The sequence below is a fragment of the Trichomycterus rosablanca genome, chromosome 2, assembly GCF_030014385.1.
Source record: "Trichomycterus rosablanca isolate fTriRos1 chromosome 2, fTriRos1.hap1, whole genome shotgun sequence".
Classification (NCBI taxonomy): domain Eukaryota; kingdom Metazoa; phylum Chordata; class Actinopteri; order Siluriformes; family Trichomycteridae; genus Trichomycterus; species Trichomycterus rosablanca.
This window is the reverse complement of record NC_085989.1, coordinates 52,475,894-52,494,036: the sequence shown is the minus strand read 5'-3', so window position 1 is coordinate 52,494,036 and position 18,143 is coordinate 52,475,894. Positions and strand designations below refer to the sequence as shown.

General features: G+C 39.6%; 1 pseudogene; it reads left to right on the top strand.

Annotated features, from left to right (window-relative positions):
* Positions 1-18,143, top strand: part of LOC134334881 (uncharacterized) — a 169,036-nt pseudogene that overhangs the window by 86,455 nt on the left and 64,438 nt on the right.

Genomic DNA, 18,143 nt, shown 5'->3' with positions numbered 1-18,143 from the left:
AACATTTGGAAAAGATAAAGACAATATAGATTCTTGTGGAATAGGAACAATAGATTTGACCATGCACCAATATATTTATATGTTCATTTTGTGGTGCAACTAAGAAATAATATTGGAAACTAAATACAAGCCTACTCAATGACCCTTGTTTCAAAACACAAATTAAAAGAGAGATCAAGGAATATTTGGAAATCAGTGACAATGGAGAGATCTCACCACCCTTTCTGTGGGATACCTTGAAGCAGACATATCCAAAGTCCGGCCCACGTCACCTATGATCCGACTTTCTTACCCTCTAACCCTGAACAACAGCCAATTGTTGTTCATGCTGCCTCCCAGCCTAGTCGGAAGGCAGAGCTGAAATTCGATACGATGTATTAGAAACCCCAACTCCGCTTTACTGCTGCGCCACCTGAGCGACCTGCATATTTTATTGTTTAAAATAATGTCATCAGGGACTGTTGGCCCTCGGGCACTTTTACATTATCAAATCTGGCCCTCCTAGAAAAAGGTTTGGACAGCACTGCCTTAAAGGCTGTCTTACGTGGTAAAATGATAGCAATATCAGCACATAAAACAAAAATGAGCAATAAAAAAAAATGGAGGAACTACAAGAGAAATTTAAGAAATTCGAAAAAAAAAACCACAAGTTGAATTTGGCACAAAATATATCGAAAGAAATTTTTAAAAACTAGACATGAAATTAATAATTTGGCCACACAAAAAATTAAAACGAACCTAATGTTACTGAAACAGAGACATTATGAAAGTGGACCCAAATCAATTGGAAAATTGGAAAAAAAAGATAGTAGAAAATACAATTTATAAAATTAAAGACCCAAAAACAATAAAACATAAAATAAGCAAAATCCAAGATAGTTTTGAAGCATTTTGTAAAACGTTATATTCCAAAATTCCTGGGGAAAATGTGACCCAAATTGACGCCTTCCTGAATTCGTTAGAGCTACATTTAAATGAGGAACAAAACAAAAGCCTCACTGTAAAAAACTCCAGAAAAGGACTCCAAAGCCCAGAAGCCCTTGCTCCAGGAAAGGGTGGGGCTTAGTATTTAAAAGGTGCAGTCAGCCATTTTCTTTAAGCACACTAATTATGTAAGGTGCCATGAGGCCTATTCCTGATTTGGATGTGTGTAAAGTAAGTTTGTTTGCTACTATTTCTTGAGTTCATTGTTTAAAATAGGATGGTAATTATATTCCTTGATATGTATAGTTATTAGTTATGTTGCACTGTTATGTTTGTTAATTTGTTCTTTGTATTTATTTAGTGAAAACCATCCATTTCTCCATTCCTTTATCCATGCCTTGAGCCAATCCTTCATCCATGCCTTGAGCCATTCCTTCAGCAAATCCACCATCCAATTAATCCATTCCTTCATCCATTCCTTCATCCATTCCTTCATCCATTCCTTCATCCATTCCTTCATCCATTCCTTCATCCATTCCTTCAGCCATTCCTTCAGCCATTCCTTCAGCCATTCCTTCAGCCATTCCTTCAGCCATTCCTTCATCCATTCCTTCATCCAGTCCTTCAGCAAATCCACCATCCAATTCATCCATTCCTTCATCCATTCCTTCATCCAGTCCTTCAGCAAATCCACCATCCAATTCATCTATTCCTTCAGCCATTCCTTCATGTACTTGCATCCAATTTCAACTTTGCACCTAATATTCAAGTAAATGGAACTGTTTGTGTAACTGGCAATAAAAGGAACTTATCAATCTATTCACTTTCTGTCCTATGTGTTTTAATGGGCACACCATCACGATAGCATAACCATCTATTACCAGCTATTTTTCAAACTTCTACATATTGCTGAATAGGCAATACTTTACATGGTGCCGAAACCCGGGATTGTTATTATGATGGAGATGGACAAAGTGAACAGACGGTCTACACGACAGAGGAAACTCCCCAGCTATCTTGAACAGTACCAAACGGATTCAGTGGGACCTGACCGCACAAAGGAGTCAAGTTCATCGCTCCCAAGGCCTTTGACTACCCGTCCTAAACATGGAAACCGAGAGCAAGTATTCCTGGACTCTTACCAGCAACCACCTCCTCCTGCACACCCTCAGGATTCTCACATCAAGGTTCTACAAGAAGAGGTACAGAATCTCAAAGAAACTGTTCAATGTTTAGTGGATAAAATGGAATCCATGTATAGCCATAATAGAGATTCTGAATCAGTATGTTCAGTCCCAGCTTCCCAGTCCTCTAGTTCCCATATTGAAGAATCTGATTCAGATGAAGATGAATCGCACTGTAAAGTAAGACCCCACAGTTGTGTAGAATTTGTAGATCCTTGTAAACGGCGCCAACCAAGAGCTGGAGGCTCCTGTTCAGCCCCTCCAAGATTAACCTTACCTCACCTTCCTCCTGAAGCCAGCTCTTCGTCTCCTTATCCAGTACCGACTTCCCAGCCAAGTGTGTTGCCTCATCCCAATTCTCAATCTAGTTCCTCACTTCAGCCTGTTCCACAAGTTAGTTATGTGCCTCCTCACCCTCCTGTTACCCAACCTAATCCTGTACTGCAGTTAGTCACCCAGCTTGGTGTGCTGCCTCCTCCTCCTATGGCCCAGTTTCAGCCTAGTTCAATGAGCCAGCCCAATCATTTATCTAATTCTTATGACCTTCAGTCTGGCCATATATCAGGAGCACAATCCTTGTCTGCTCCTTTACAGAGCCTTCCTGTGCCTCAGCCTCAGTTTACCCAGTCCTCCACTACAGACTACGGCTTTCACTACTCTCCCCGTACAGTAACTCCTTCCTTCCCTGATTTTAACAGTGATGACCCATATGAATTTGTCATGCTGAAAATGGCATTGGATAATCTAGTTTCTCCACATGAACCTGAGATGTTCAAGTATCACATCCTGTTAGATCACCTTTTGCTGCCCTCTGCTCGCCATATAGCTCTTTCTTATGCTTATGACCCACATCCTTATACTAAATCAATAGCAGCCCTTGAGCAACAATATGGCCAGCCCCACCATTTAGTTATGAGAGAGATATCGTCTATTTTGCAACTTCCTAGATTACGTCCAGGAGACTCAAAGAGCTTCTATGCTTTTGCTCTTAGAGTGAGATCTTTAGTTGGTATGCTGCAGTCCCTTGGTCATGGAGCTGGAGCAGCAGAACTTTCCTGCTCATCCCACGTCCAGCAGCTCCTAAGTAAACTACCAACAGATCAAATTGCAAATTATGCACGGTATGCTCAACTACACCACCCCCATGTGCAACACAACCTTATAGCCTTTAGTGATTGGCTTCAAGGAGAAGCACAATGCCAAGCCTTAGCAACTGGTGTCTTTAACAACAGTGATTATTCCAAGCCTACTAGACCTCCTACCTATATGAAGCCGCACCGACGAGTGATCGCTCACGTGAATCCTACCTCCTCCTTCTTCCAACATACCAAAGAGCATGTTAAGTCCCCAATCCAAGCACAGGAGAGAGCAAGAAGTTTCCAATGTTGTCCCTATTGTAATGAAGAAGGCCACAGTATCACTTACTGCTCCAAAATCAAGCAGTTAAGCGCCAGTGATCTAAAGGAGTGGATCAGGAGCAATGGGTTATGCTGGAGATGTGCAAGACACCATCAAGCCAAAGATTGTACCCTCAAGAAACCATGTCCCAAGTGCCAAGGTACACACTTAGGAGTCCTACACCAAGTGAACACAAAGCTGAATGATCCTTCTCCTCAACATTCAGCATCCAAAGTATTCTATTTGAATCCTCAGAGTTATTCCCCCAAAGTACTCCTCAAATTGGTGAATGTTATTCTAAGTCATAAAGGTCAGTCCTGTCAAGCATATGCCCTCCTAGATGATGGCTCAGAACGCACAATGATATTGTCACAAGCTGCAGAGATATTACAGCTGGAAGGAACACCAGAAGTTCTAGAACTCCACACCATCTGCCAAGGCATTGAGCAAATCCAAGGGTCATCAGTGACATTTAACATTGCTGCAGCTCATAATCCCTCTGAGCAGTATATAATCAAGGGAGCATTCACATCCTCACACCTTGCATTAACTGAGCACAGTTATCCAATGCAATACATCAAGAGATATTACCAACACTTGGAAGATTTACCCCTGCCAGACTTTGAGCATGTTACTCCATTACTGCTTACTGCAGACAATTCCCACCTCATAACAGCTATAGAAAAGGTGAGAACCGGTCCTCCTGGAACTCCTGTTGCCATCCACACAAAATTGGGATGGACCCTGCAAGGACCAACTTATCTTCACAAAGTGAAAAGCAAAACAAAGTGCATGTTTGTTTCTACCTCTTCCTCTAAAGAACTCATGCAGAATGTAGAGAAGTTATGGCAAGCTGATATCTGATAAGCAAAATGAGAAGGAAGCAACTCGATCCAAACAAGACAAAAGAGCACAAGCAATGTTGGATGAGGAAACAACCACAGTGGAAGTGAATGGCATACAACGGTATGCAACTCCCCTTTTATGGAAGGACAGTTCAGTGGCTTTCAACTCCGGCAAAGAGGCTGTCCTCCCCCTACTCCGAAGAGCAGAGCAAAGGCTGAGACGAAATCCTAACCTGATTGAAATCTATAATAAAGAAATCCAGAGACTGAAAGAGTCAGGATACATCTCTTTAGTCCCCCTAGAACAAGAAATCGAATCCCCTGTATCCTGGTATGTACCCCATCATCTTGTTGAACACAATCAAAAGTACCGTATTGTTTTCAACTTTTCCTTTCTCTATAAAAATTATGTTCTTAATGAAAATCTCCTTCCAGGACCTATCCTAGGCCCCACACTGATTGGTGTTCTCCTTAGATTCCGTGAACATCCCATTGCCATTAGTGGAGATGTTAAGGCAATGTTCCACCAGATTAGACTTCTCCCCAAGGATAGACCTTTTACCAGGTTCCTATGGCGAGATCAGACCACTAAAGTGCCTTTGACTTATGAATGGCAAGTGTTACCTTTTGGCTCAACATGTAGTCCCTGTTGTGCTATTTATGCACTTCAAAGGCATGTCCAAACACATCCTAGAGCAGATGAAGACATAGTGGAATCAGTTCTGAATTCCTTCTATGTTGATAACTGTTTGAAATCTTTACAGAACTCAGCCCAAGCTAAAGAACTCATCACTAAGATGAGGGAGATCCTGGCAGAAGGTGGCTTTGATATCTGCCAATGGGCATGTAACGACCCTTCAGTTGTAGCACAACTTCCCATAGATGCTCTTGCAAACAGTACAGTTCATCTGTTGAATCAGGATGCAGAGGACTCACTTGAAGGAACACTTGGACTGACATGGAATTGCACTTCAGACACCCTTGGCTATAAGTATCGCCCTGTGAAGTATCAAACTCTAACAATGAGAAATGTGTACAGAGTACTAGCCACTCAGTATGACCCCCTAGGTTACCTTAGCCCTTTCATTACCAGAGCCAAAGTCATTCTTCAACAATTGTGGTCCAAGAAAAGAGAATGGGATGATCCGCTTCTACCTGATGCTTTACATCGAGCCTGGCAACAATGGGAAGAGGAATTGCCATCACTGCATCGAATTCAACTACCTAGATGGACTGGATCAAGTGGAGATGTAAGTGAACTTTATATCTTCTGTGATGCTTCCGAACAAGCATATGGTTCAGTAGCATATCTTAGGATAGAACGTGCTCCAGAAGATGCCCATATATCCTTTCTAATGGCCAGATCCAGAGTGGCACCCAAGAAAACAGTGTCTATCCCTCGTCTAGAGTTGTTAGCTGCTGTGTCAGGGATACAGCTAGCCAAACTTCTGTGGTCTGAACTGACGCTTCCAGTGAATCGTACTATCCTCTGGTCCGATTCTATGGTAGTTTTAACATGGATAAAGTCAGAATCCTGTCGCTATAAGCCCTTTGTAGCCAATCGTTTGACAGAAATTCTAGAACACACTACCCCAGATGTTTGGCGCTACGTAGACTCAAAGAATAATCCAGCAGATGATATAACTAGAGGCCTTAGTTTATCCGCCTTAGCTATTCCCTCCAGATGGAATTGTGGCCCAGCCTTTCTCCAGAAACCTCAGGATGAATGGCCACGTATCCCTTCTTGTCCTGACACAGTTGACAAAGCTGAATTGAGAAAACAATTCTGTGGTCATGCAGAACTTACCTCCTCTACTCCGCTGCCTGATGTTACCAAGTACACAAACTGGAACAACTTAGTTGAAGATGCTTACCAGTCCTTAACTCAAACAACTACAAACTTAACCAGAAAACAAGTAGAAACACTGTTGTTGTCCCAAGCCCAACAAGAAAGTTTCCCTGATGAGATGAAAGCCTTAACAACGAATCAACCTATTTCTAATTCCAGCAGGTTATCAGCTCTAGCTCCAGAACATGATCAGCATGCCAATCTGATCAGAGTAGGTGGTAGATTAAGACAACTAAATAATGCTGAACCTGATGTTTTACATCCAATAGTGCTAGATCCTAATCATCCTTTAACTAGACTCTTGATCAAACATTATGATGAAATTCTATTTCACTCTGGTCCAGAACGTGTGTTTTCAGAGATCCGAAGGCATTATTGGATTCTACGTGGAAGACAAGCTGTGAAAAAACACCAGTGGTCTTGTATGCAATGTAGAAGATGGCGAGCAAAACCAATCAACCCTCAAATGGCAAACCTGCCAACCTCTCGACTACGTATCTGGCAACCTCCCTTCTGGTCAACAGGAATGGACTGTTTTGGACCTTTCACAGTAAGTCATGGCCGTAACACAGAAAAGAGATGGGGTATACTTTTCAAGTGTCAAACAACGAGATGTATTCATATTGACTTGCTTAATAACCTTGATACAGACAGTTTCCTGATGGCACTGAGACGATTCATCGCCAGAAGAGGATGTCCTTATGAAGTATGGTCAGACCAAGGGACAAACTTCAAAGGTGGAAGTAAAGAGCTGAAAGAAGCTTTTGCAGCCCTCAGCCCTGATCTTCAGACATTACTAGCCAAACATCAAATCCACTTTCAGTTCAACCCTCCTAATGCTCCACACTTTGGCGGAACCTGGGAAAGAGAAATCAGATCAATCAAAACAGCTTTACGAACTGTTTTAGGCAACCAGTCAGTGACTGAAGAAGTACTGAAAACAGTACTTGTGGAGATAGAAGGTATGTTGAACTCCAAACCCTTAGGCTATGTATCATCTGATGTTGCTGACCCAGATCCCATCACCCCAAATATTCTCCTCATGGGGCGGCGGGATGCATCCCTACCCCAAGCCATCTATGCACAAACTACTAAATTGAAAAGAAGAAGATGGCAACAGAGTCAAATCCTAACCTGCAACTCCGAAATAAATGGAAACAACTGACGACAAATCCAGTAAACCAAACAGTGGTACTGGTCATGGACCCCCAGCAGCCAAGAGGTATGTGGCCTATAGGCAAACTCACCAGAGTCATCCCAAGTTCTGATGGGCAAGTCCGTACAGCTGAAGTAAGTGTACAAGGCAAGACTTATATCAGACCAATCGTACGTCTTATTCCTTTGAACTCAATGGCTGATGTTGATGATTCTTCCTTCTCCTAATCGTTTTTATTTTTAGTCAATATGCATGCACATATTGAGGGGTGGCTGTAAAAAACTCCAGAAAAGGACTCCAAAGCCCAGAAGCCCTTGCTCCAGGAAAGGGTGGGGCTTAGTATTTAAAAGGTGCAGTCAGCCATTTTCTTTAAGCACACTAATTGTGTAAGGTGCCATGAGGCCTATTCCTGATTTGGATGTGTGTAAAGTAAGTTTGTTTGCTACTATTTCTTGAGTTCATTGTTTAAAATAGGATGGTAATTATATTCCTTGATATGTATAGTTATTAGTTATGTTGCACTGTTATGTTTGTTAATTTGTTCTTTGTATTTATTTAGTGAAAACCATCCATTTCTCCATTCCTTTATCCATGCCTTGAGCCAATCCTTCATCCATGCCTTGAGCCATTCCTTCAGCAAATCCACCATCCAATTCATCCATTCCTTCATCCATTCCTTCATCCATTCCTTCATCCATTCCTTCATCCATTCCTTCATCCATTCCTTCAGCCATTCCTTCATCCATTCCTTCAGCCATTCCTTCATCCATTCCTTCAGCAAATCCACCATCCAATTCATCCATTCCTTCATCCATTCCTTCAGCCAGTCCTTCAGCAAATCCACCATCCAATTCATCCATTCCTTCATTCATTCCTTCAGCCAGTCCTTCAGCAAATCCACCATCCAATTCATCCATTCCTTCAGCCATTCCTTCAGCCATTCCTTCAGCCATTCCTTCAGCCATTCCTTCAGCCATTCCTTCAGCAAATCCACCATCCAATTCATCTATTCCTTCAGCCATTCCTTCAGCCATTCCTTCATGTACTTGCATCCAATTTCAACTTTGCACCTAATATTCAAGTAAATGGAACTGTTTGTGTAACTGGCAATAAAAGGAACTTATCAATCTATTCACTTTCTGTCCTATGTGTTTTAATGGGCACACCATCACGATAGCATAACCATCTATTACCAGCTATTTTTCAAACTTCTACATATTGCTGAATAGGCAATATTTTACACTCACTGCTGATATAACAGAAGACGAACTAAAAGCTGCAATTAGTAGACTTTCATTAAACAAATCACCAGGATCGGATGGCTTTACGACAGAATGGTATAAAGAATTTAAAAGTGAATTGATTCCTGTGGTGCTCTCCACTGTAAATTGGGTTTTAAAAGGGGCACAGACACCATCTAGTTGGAAGGAGGCTGTAATATCAGCTATATTAAAAGAAGGCAAGGACAAAATGGACTGTGGATCCTACAGACCAATATCTGTTCTTAATGTAGATTATAGACTGTTTACCTCTATCAAGGACAGACGATTAGAAAAGTTCCCACCTGTCTTGATTCACCATGATCAGATGGGTTTTATACAGCAATGCCAAACAGTGAACAATATACGAAGATCACTACATATTATAGGCCATTTACAAAAAATATAATAAAAGCATTAGTGATGAGTGTCGATGCAGAAAAGGCATTCTATTTAGTTAACTGGACCTTTCTCTATAGAACCTTATACAGATTTGACTTACATGACATGATTATTAAACCTATACAGACACTATATCAGGGGTGTCAAACTCACGACCTGCGGGCCAAATCCGGCCCGCCAAGTCATTTTCTGTGGCCCACGAGAGCTTAAACGACTGTATGGTTGTTGTGATGCTTCGAGTTGTTACAGAGACGCACTTTTCGAGTTGTTACAGAGACGCACTTTTTGAGTTGTTACAGAGACGCGCTTATAATTTAATGGGACTCCTGCGCCTTTAAGCGGCAACCGTGACATCGTAGTCATGGCAACTAACTCTAACCTTCGCTGAGAAGCCATGTGACTTTTATGGCAAAAGAACGCGGGGTAGCGTAGTCAGTAATGTAAACAATAATAAATAAATACAGATAATTATCTTGCAGTATAATACAGAAGCATCGTCTGTAAGTAGTGGCGTTTATATTCTCAGTTGTTTGTAAATGTTTAGTGAGTATCACAGCGTTTTAGCTACAAATTTACCGTAATTAAATACAATTGTTACTGTTACTATAGCAATTAGTATCTTTACACAAAATGCTAACTCGTTAGCGCTATTTTGCATTTGGTTAAATCTCATATTGTACCAGATGTAACACTTAAATACAGCTGTGTGCTGTTACTGTATTACGTTATTTATTGTTTTTATTGTTTGTATTTTTACTTCATTTTAATGCACAGTGGGAGCTGTCTGTCTGTCTGTCTGTCTGTCTAGCTGAGAAAGGGGGATGCACTATTAGTGAGGGCAGGACAATTGCCTTAAAATACACTGTAATGTCCTATATAAATTGCATCTCTCAGAATGCATGATGATTTTGTGACCTGCAAAGTGACACATCCCACCAGTAGATAAGAAATATTTACACATAATCCCAAAATGTACAAGAAGATAAGTAAGAAAATTAAGCAGAAGGAGGAGATGTAATGAAAGTGAAAACAAGTTTGTGCTTCAGGAAGAGAAACCGGTGCGTCTCTTGTGTTATGAGGCTGTGTCTGTGGTAAAGGAGGACAATATAAATACAGAATTCAGCCTCCAAGAAAAACAACAGACTGCAATCACAGCAGGATACGTTACAATCGGCCCTTTGAGGACCACCATAATGCTGATGTGGCCCTCGGTGAAAATGAGTTTGACACCTCTGTCCTAGGGCAACCAACTCACTCATTACCCCCCATCTGATGCAGACATTTGAACAATATGGTCAACTATCTGATACTTGGTGAATAATAAAGATTCTGATAAGAGTTTCCACTCATCTGTGAAGGCGGTCTACAATATTTTGGAGTGTGTCTGTGGGAATCTTTTCTCATTCATCCAGAGATGAAAAAGCAGTTCATGTCATCCAGTAAGGGTGAGAATAAACCTAAACATTGTAGATCAATTAGTGTTGCCAACTTTTTTTTTTTCTGGTGTTATTGGAGACTTTTGGAGACTCGAACGTGAAATCAAACATCGTTACTGTCCTCGGAGAGCAGCGGGTGCAGCCGTCGTTCTGTTGATTTATCCTACTAAAGTACCCATCGATTTGTCCTACCGAGCATGCGCACATCTGTTTTTGACTCGTTGAGTGTAATGCCTCTAATTCTGTGCTACCTTTAACCTAATTTATTTCTGCTAGCAGTTAGTAATGTGTGGTTTTAGTTTTAATTCCTTTTAAAGTTGAAGTGTATATGTGACTCTTGCGTATTATCATCTGAAGGGAATGACAACCACAGTATAAGTCTTCTATATTGATTTCGGTCAGCACACAACTCAGCAGCACACTCAAACTACTGCCTCTACATCATACTGATATATTTTACAAAATTAATTAAAGAAGAACCATACATTAAATGTCTGCAGCTACATCACCCTTATTTGAAATTAAAAATAAATTAAAAAGAATACAGTGAATACATGAGAACATGACAAACATGAAAAAATACTGGCCGCATGGCATGGTACATTAGCCAACAAACTAATAAGCATCGCATTCAGATTCACAAAATATATATTTCAAACACAATAAAGTACAACAAAACACATGAACATACCTGAAGGGAATATGACAACCACAGTCTTCTACATTGATTTCAGTCAGCACACAACTAAAGAAATGGTGATAATTAATTAACTTCGGATTAATTCATAAAATGTCATTTTCAATGAACTCAATGAAGAACAGATCTCTATTATATATATATTTTTTATACAACAGGTAGTTCCGACCTTACAATCTGATTGGTTGAGAAGCGTTCTAAACGTGCTGATATTCGTGATAACAGCACGGCCTTTTCACACCACAATGGTATTACTCCGCTGACGCGTTGCCATTAACGACAAGCTTCATGCACACAAACGCGCACGCAGGCAACACAGCCTTTTTTTCCCGGTCGCGTTTTAAATCCGTTATCTGATATACAATCTAGTGCACTTCTTTAATTTCCTTCGGGATCAATAAAGTATCTATCTATCTATCTATCTATCTATCTATCTATCTATCTATCTATCTATCTATCTATCTATCTATCTATCTGCACTATGTAGGGAACATAACCAATTGTCTAATTCACTATCTAGTGCACTATGTAGGGAACATATATCCATGATCTGATACACAATCTAGTGCACTATTTAGGGAACATTAATGTGTTTGTAATGCGAACAGTTAGTTAAGCCAGTTAGCAGCTCCTAGTAGTTCTGTTTTCATCCATAGCCTTTGGTGTGTGCGAGAGGTTTTTTTTATTTCTTTTTTTCCCTTCGGAGGTTCTTGCTTTCTTCTTCTTCTTGTTCTTACCTCCCTGAAATGAGTTTTTGCCACTTGGGATGTCTGCTTTGTAGTGTTAAACTTTATATTCGTTGTGGAACTACTTTTTGGTGGAAGGTATTGTCAATATTAAAGCATATTTAATATGAAATTCAGGGCTTCTTTGATTTATTTTCTTTATTTTGTAAAAACTGTTGTATAAAAGCAATAGAACACTCGAGGTCGTGTGTTATTCGCGATAACACACTCCCTCTCGTGTTCTATTGCTTAAATTTAATTACTGCTATATTAATGCGAATCACTGCAATATATATATATACAGTGGGGCCAAAAAGTATTTAGTCAGCCACTGATTGTGCAAGTTCTCCTACTTAGAAAGATGAGAGAGGTCTGTAATTTTCATCATAGGAACACTTCAACTATGAGAGACAAAATGAGAGAAAAAAATCCAGGAAATCACATTGTAGGATTTTTAAAGAATTTATTTGTAAATTATGGTGGAAAATAAGTATTTGGTCAAAAACAAACAAGCAAGATTTCTGGCTCTCACAGACCTGTAACTTCTTCTTTAAGAAGCTCTTCTGTCCTCCACTCGTTACCTGTATTAATGGCACCTGTTTGACCTCGTTATCTGTATAAAAGACACCTGTCCACAGCCTCAAACAGTCAGACTCCAAACTCAACCATGGCCAAGACCAAAGAAAATTGTAGACCTGCACCAGGCTGGGAAGAGTGAATCTACAATAGGCAAGCAGGTTGGTGTGAATAAATCAACTGTGGGAGCAATTGTAAGAAAATGGAAGACATACAAGACCATTGATAATCTCCCTCGATCTGGGGCTCATCCCGTGGGGTCAAAATGATCATGAGAACGGTGAGCAAAAATGCCAGAACTACACGGAGGGACCTGATGAATGACCTGCAGAGAGCTGGGACCAAGGTAAAAAGGTTACCATCAGTAACACTACGCCGAGAGGGACTCAAATCCTGCAGTGCCAGGCGTGTCCCCCTGCTTAAGCCAGTACATGTCCAGGACCGTCTGAAGTTTGCCAGAGAGCATATGGATGATCCAGAAGAGGATTGGGAGAATATCATGTGGTCAGATGAAACCAAAATGGAACTTTTTGGTAAAAACTCAACTCGTCATGTTTGGAGGAAGCAGAATGCTAAGTTGCACCATACCTACTGTGAAGCATGGGGGTGGAAACATCATGCTTTGGGGCTGTTTTTCTGCAAAGGGGACAGGACGACTGATCCGTGTTAAGGGAAGAATGAATGGGGCCATGTATGGTGAGATTTTAAGCCAAAACCTCCTTCCATCAGTGAGAGCATTGAAGATGCAACGTGGCTGGGTCTTCCAGCAGGACAATGATCCCAAACACACCGCTCGGGCAACGAAGGAGTGGCTCTGTAAAAAGCATTTCCAGGTCCTGGAGTGGCCTAGCCAGTCTCCAGACCTCAACCCCATAGAAAATTTGTGGAGGGAGTTGAAAGTCAGTTTTGCCCCAAAACATCACTGCTCTAGAGGAGATCTGCATGGAGGAATGGGTCAAAATAGCAGCTACAGTGTGTGCAAACCTGGTGAAGACTTACAGGAAACGTTTGGCCTCTGTCATTGCCAACAAAGGTTATGTTACAAAGTATTGAGTTGAACTTTTGTTATTGACCAAATACTTATTTTCCACCATAATTTACAAATAAATTCTTTAAAAATCCTACAATGTGATTTCCTGGATTTTTTTTTCTCATTTTGTCTCTCATAGTTGAAGTGTACCTATGATGAAAATTACAGACCTCTCTCATCTTTCTAAGTAGAAGAACCTGCACAATCAGTGGCTGACTAAATACTTTTTGGCCCCACTGTATGTGTATGTGTGTGTGTGTGTGTGTGTGTGTGTGTGTGTGTGTGTGTGTGTGTGTGTGTGTGTGTAACGTTATTCATGATCATACTAGTATTGAACTACAGGCTGTACTCACCTCAGCAGCACACTCAAACTACTGCCTGTCGAGGCTGACAGAATATTCTTTATATGTGGAACTATAATATTCTGACCAACCTACAGGTGGTGCCAAACCCATTTAACAGGAATTTCATCCAATTCTAATGAAGCAACTATTATACACCGTTACTTATATAATGCCGTTATTATGTGAGTGGTTTTTTATTCTATTTCAGAACTACGCAAGGTGCTCAAATGAGCTGTACGTGATTGCATACAGTTAAAAAAACAGTTGTTTATCTAATGCTATGTGTTAATGTTTAATTTAACCAGGTTTATACTTGTGTTCAGGGATTTTAGAGCGTTTTTCATACATCTAGGAAAGCCAAACATTTTTAAATAACTATCAGTGATCTTAACATTACGACAACACAAAATGTATTCGGTTATTTCTCAGTTTTTTAGCAGTTCAGCTGGTACAGTAAAGTTTGTGTCTAATAAAGTTCATTACTGAGTGAATATGTTGAGCATTTATTACAGTATCTTCTACTGAGCTATTTGTATTAGTAAAACTATGTTGTTGCTTTTCTCTTGTCAGTTCAGTTCTAATTATTTGTTCTTTATTCCATGTTTTTGTAGCTATAGAGAAGATCTGTGTGATCTATAGATTTCTCACTGGGATCTTATCCAACAGGGTTTAATAAACCACAGAGGCAAAACCTTAGAAGATTTTCCTCATAGAGGGTCAGTATATTATTTACTACTGAATGTTTTATATACTGGCTCATATTAAACTACATTTAATAACACATGTGAGATAAATGTGTGAGGTACAGATGAATGGATCTATTGATATTTGCTACCTATAGTTTATAATAATATATAGATCTATCAACATATGGTAACAATTATGCAAATTAGGCGGTGACGTCACTCAGCTGCTTCTAGGACAGCCAATAGCTGCTTTCCTTACTGAGAAGCTGCAACACTGAGATCAACCAGCTCAGTTCAAACAAGAAGAAGAAGAAGTGAACGCGCTCGTACTGAAGTGAGTCTGTAAGTATTTTTATTATTCATTTATTACACTTTATTTTTATTTTAACTACATTCTAATTCATAATAAAACCAAGGTTCATAATAAAATAGCGCTGAGGATTTGATCCAGCTAACAAACTTACGTTCTGAGAACGTTCCCCAAACGTTGCATTTTGGTTGTGGGAACGTTGCATTGGAAAGTTCCCTCAACGTTATTCTGTCCAGTTTTCCTGATGTTCTCAGAACGTTTTATTTTAAGTTATGAAAACGTTTATAAAACGTTACCTAAACCAATTATAATTGCAACAATAAATAAATGCAATAAATAAATAAAAACAATAAATAAATGCAACAATAATGTAACATTCTGGGAACGTTATGTTGGAATGTTATAAGAACATTTATAATAAGGTTCTCTAAACGTTCTCTAAACGTTCCATTTAGGTTGTATGAATGTTTTAGTAAAACGTTCCTTCAACGTTATTCTGTCCAGTTTTCTTAATGTTTGTTGTACAGTTATGAAAACGTTCCCTGAACATCCTCACAACCTCATTTACAAAGATTATAGGAATGTCTTACAATGAGAATGTGTGAATTTATTTTTATTTATTTAGTTCTTTAATTCTGTTATGATACAGAAAATGTTCTTAAACTTTTCCACATCTTTCTTACACAACATCTCACCTGGAATTTCTCTTTCAATGTTTTACAGCTTTATAGTCCCAGTTTTACTAATATTCTGAAGACATTCAATACAAGTTAAAGATGTTTTTATTTAAGTATTGTTTGTTTTGTAAATATTGTTTCTGTTTTTGTATTTTAAATAATCCAACTAATCAATTAATCATACACATAATCACCAGATTGATTAGGAAATAATCGTTAGTTGCAACCCTACATGTGAAGTGAAGCATTTTTGTTTTGTGCATAAACGTTAGTTTAGGATTATAAACTGTTCAGACAAATGTAGGATATATGTCACATTAAAAAGCCGAGTTTAGTCCAGATAACCAGATGTTGTTCTTGCTCACCCATATTATCAAGGATGCATCAGCACTCTCACTTGTACCATATTGCTTAATCATTCTAATGTGAGGTGATATACACGTACCTGTTATGGCTCTGATTGTGAGTCAGCAGCTGGTTTGAGGGGTCAGATTAAATCTTTCACTTGGGAAGAGCACTTTTCTTACAGTCTCTTGGTACAACAGCGCTTAACAAACGTCTTTTTTTCATTTCTCACTTTAAGTTGATGACAACAGTTTAGCCGTCGATGAGATCTTGTCAGATTCTTTTGACCTTCAATGAGCTCTGACTCAATAACACACGTGGCAGGAATTTCATCTTCAAATAAGTACACAAGCACGTACTTTGTTAGACTCATGTTTCAGAATAAAAGAACTGAAAACACGACATTTGTATTTCACTTAAAGTTCTGTGTGGTTCGAATCCAGCTCTGCCCTCAGCCGGTCGAAGGCTGGGCGGCTATATGAACAACGATTGGCCTGTTGTTCAGGTGGGGGGGTGGGATTGGAGACCGGAGGGGGTGGGTCTCTCTCTGTCAGAATGCGATTACGACCTCTGCCGGCTGATTAAGAGGCGCCTACACAAGTGATGAGGAAGAGTGCCCTTAGGGTGTGTCTCTCCGCATGCAACGCTAGGTGGCGCCAAACTCATCGATGTGTGGGTGGCAAAGATGCATCCGGCTGCTGCCAGTGTTTCGGAGGGGATGTTGGTTAGCTTCGATCTCCTCTGTCAGGGCAGGGTTCGGCATAGACAGAGAGGAGGCACGATGCAAATTGAACAATTAGATGCGCTAAAGGGGGTGAAGAAGGGGGAAAAAAAAAGTTCTGTGTGGAGACAGAGACGGTTGGTTAAAATAAGGATCTCAGGTCCAGTGTGGATGTGCGCATGTGCAGAACGAGGTGTCCGACTGTCCGTAGATAGAGACTGATGTGCTGTGTAAAGAAGAGAGGTTTGTGCAGAATAAACATAATAAAAGGTTATAAAGTCATTTAACTGAATGATGTGTAATGTAATATTTGTCCTGTATGGATGGGTTCTGATAACGGCAGTTTTTAATGCAGTTTTTATAAAATCCAATGAGGACATTTTGGAATAATAAAGGTTTATCTTAAATATATTATTGAATAAAATATTATATAAACCAAAAATGTTCAGTAGGAAGCAATGAATTCAGTCTTACAGTGGTGCATCTAATGGCCTCTTCAAATCAATATAAAACAGTTAACTATATATATATAATGTTTCCTAATATGCGTCTAAAGAATATCACAGACATACTCCTTTAAAAAACGTTAAAAGAACGTTCATATAATGTTACACATTGAACAAAATATTTATTCAGGTCAGGTAACGTTTATAGAACGTTCTACTGACTGTTCCAGTGTCTGTACAGTTTCTGTGTCTATGATCGTCACATTGTCGAATCCATGAATAAAAACAGACAGCAATTATATGTAAATACTTTGTGAGCTGTTGAAATGTGTAAATATGTGCTGCTCTGTCTGTCTATCCATCCATCTATCCATCCATTCATCCATGTGTGTGTGTCTTTATGTTAGATCTTTAATAATGCAGTCAGCAGAAGTGGGACACATCGCCCCCATGGATATAAAAGATGAAGGATCTGAAGATGAAGATTTCTGCTGTAAGTACATATGGAACAATTTAGCACTTTTCCACCAGACAGTGTGATACAGAACAGGATGGTCAGTACTGGGGTCAGTAATTAGTGGATAGTGGATCAGAATCTGTCCTGTATGGTTCTGTCCTGTGGAGAAGTGCTGCTTCACTTCAGTCTGGACTCAAGTTTTTAATGGAACTAAGATTTATTATATCATTAAAACAACAACAACAACAACACACCTCCCTACACTAGTCCCAGTTGTTGAGCTTTCTTCACATGTTGATGTGATTTCAGGTGAAGTATCATTAATCCCTCTGGAACTCATCACCTCTGATAGACACCTCTCCTCAGTGTACCAATCACTTGGAGGTGTCCTGCCTCAGAAGAAGGAGGAACCTGAAGATGAAGATGATCTCAGTAAGAATGTTTCAAATCTTGAGCAATGAAACCTGTTTTATTTATTAATGGTTCATCTGTCAGAATGTTTCTATCATCGGTAATGATAATAATAATAATGATATTTGTAATATTAATAATATAATCCAGTAAATAACTGAGGTGTGTAAAAGAGTGAATATGTTCTGTTGCTATATTGAAAGTAAAAGTGCTGAGGTTATTTACTCTTTATCTCACTCTATACTCACTCAGTACCGTGTCTTTG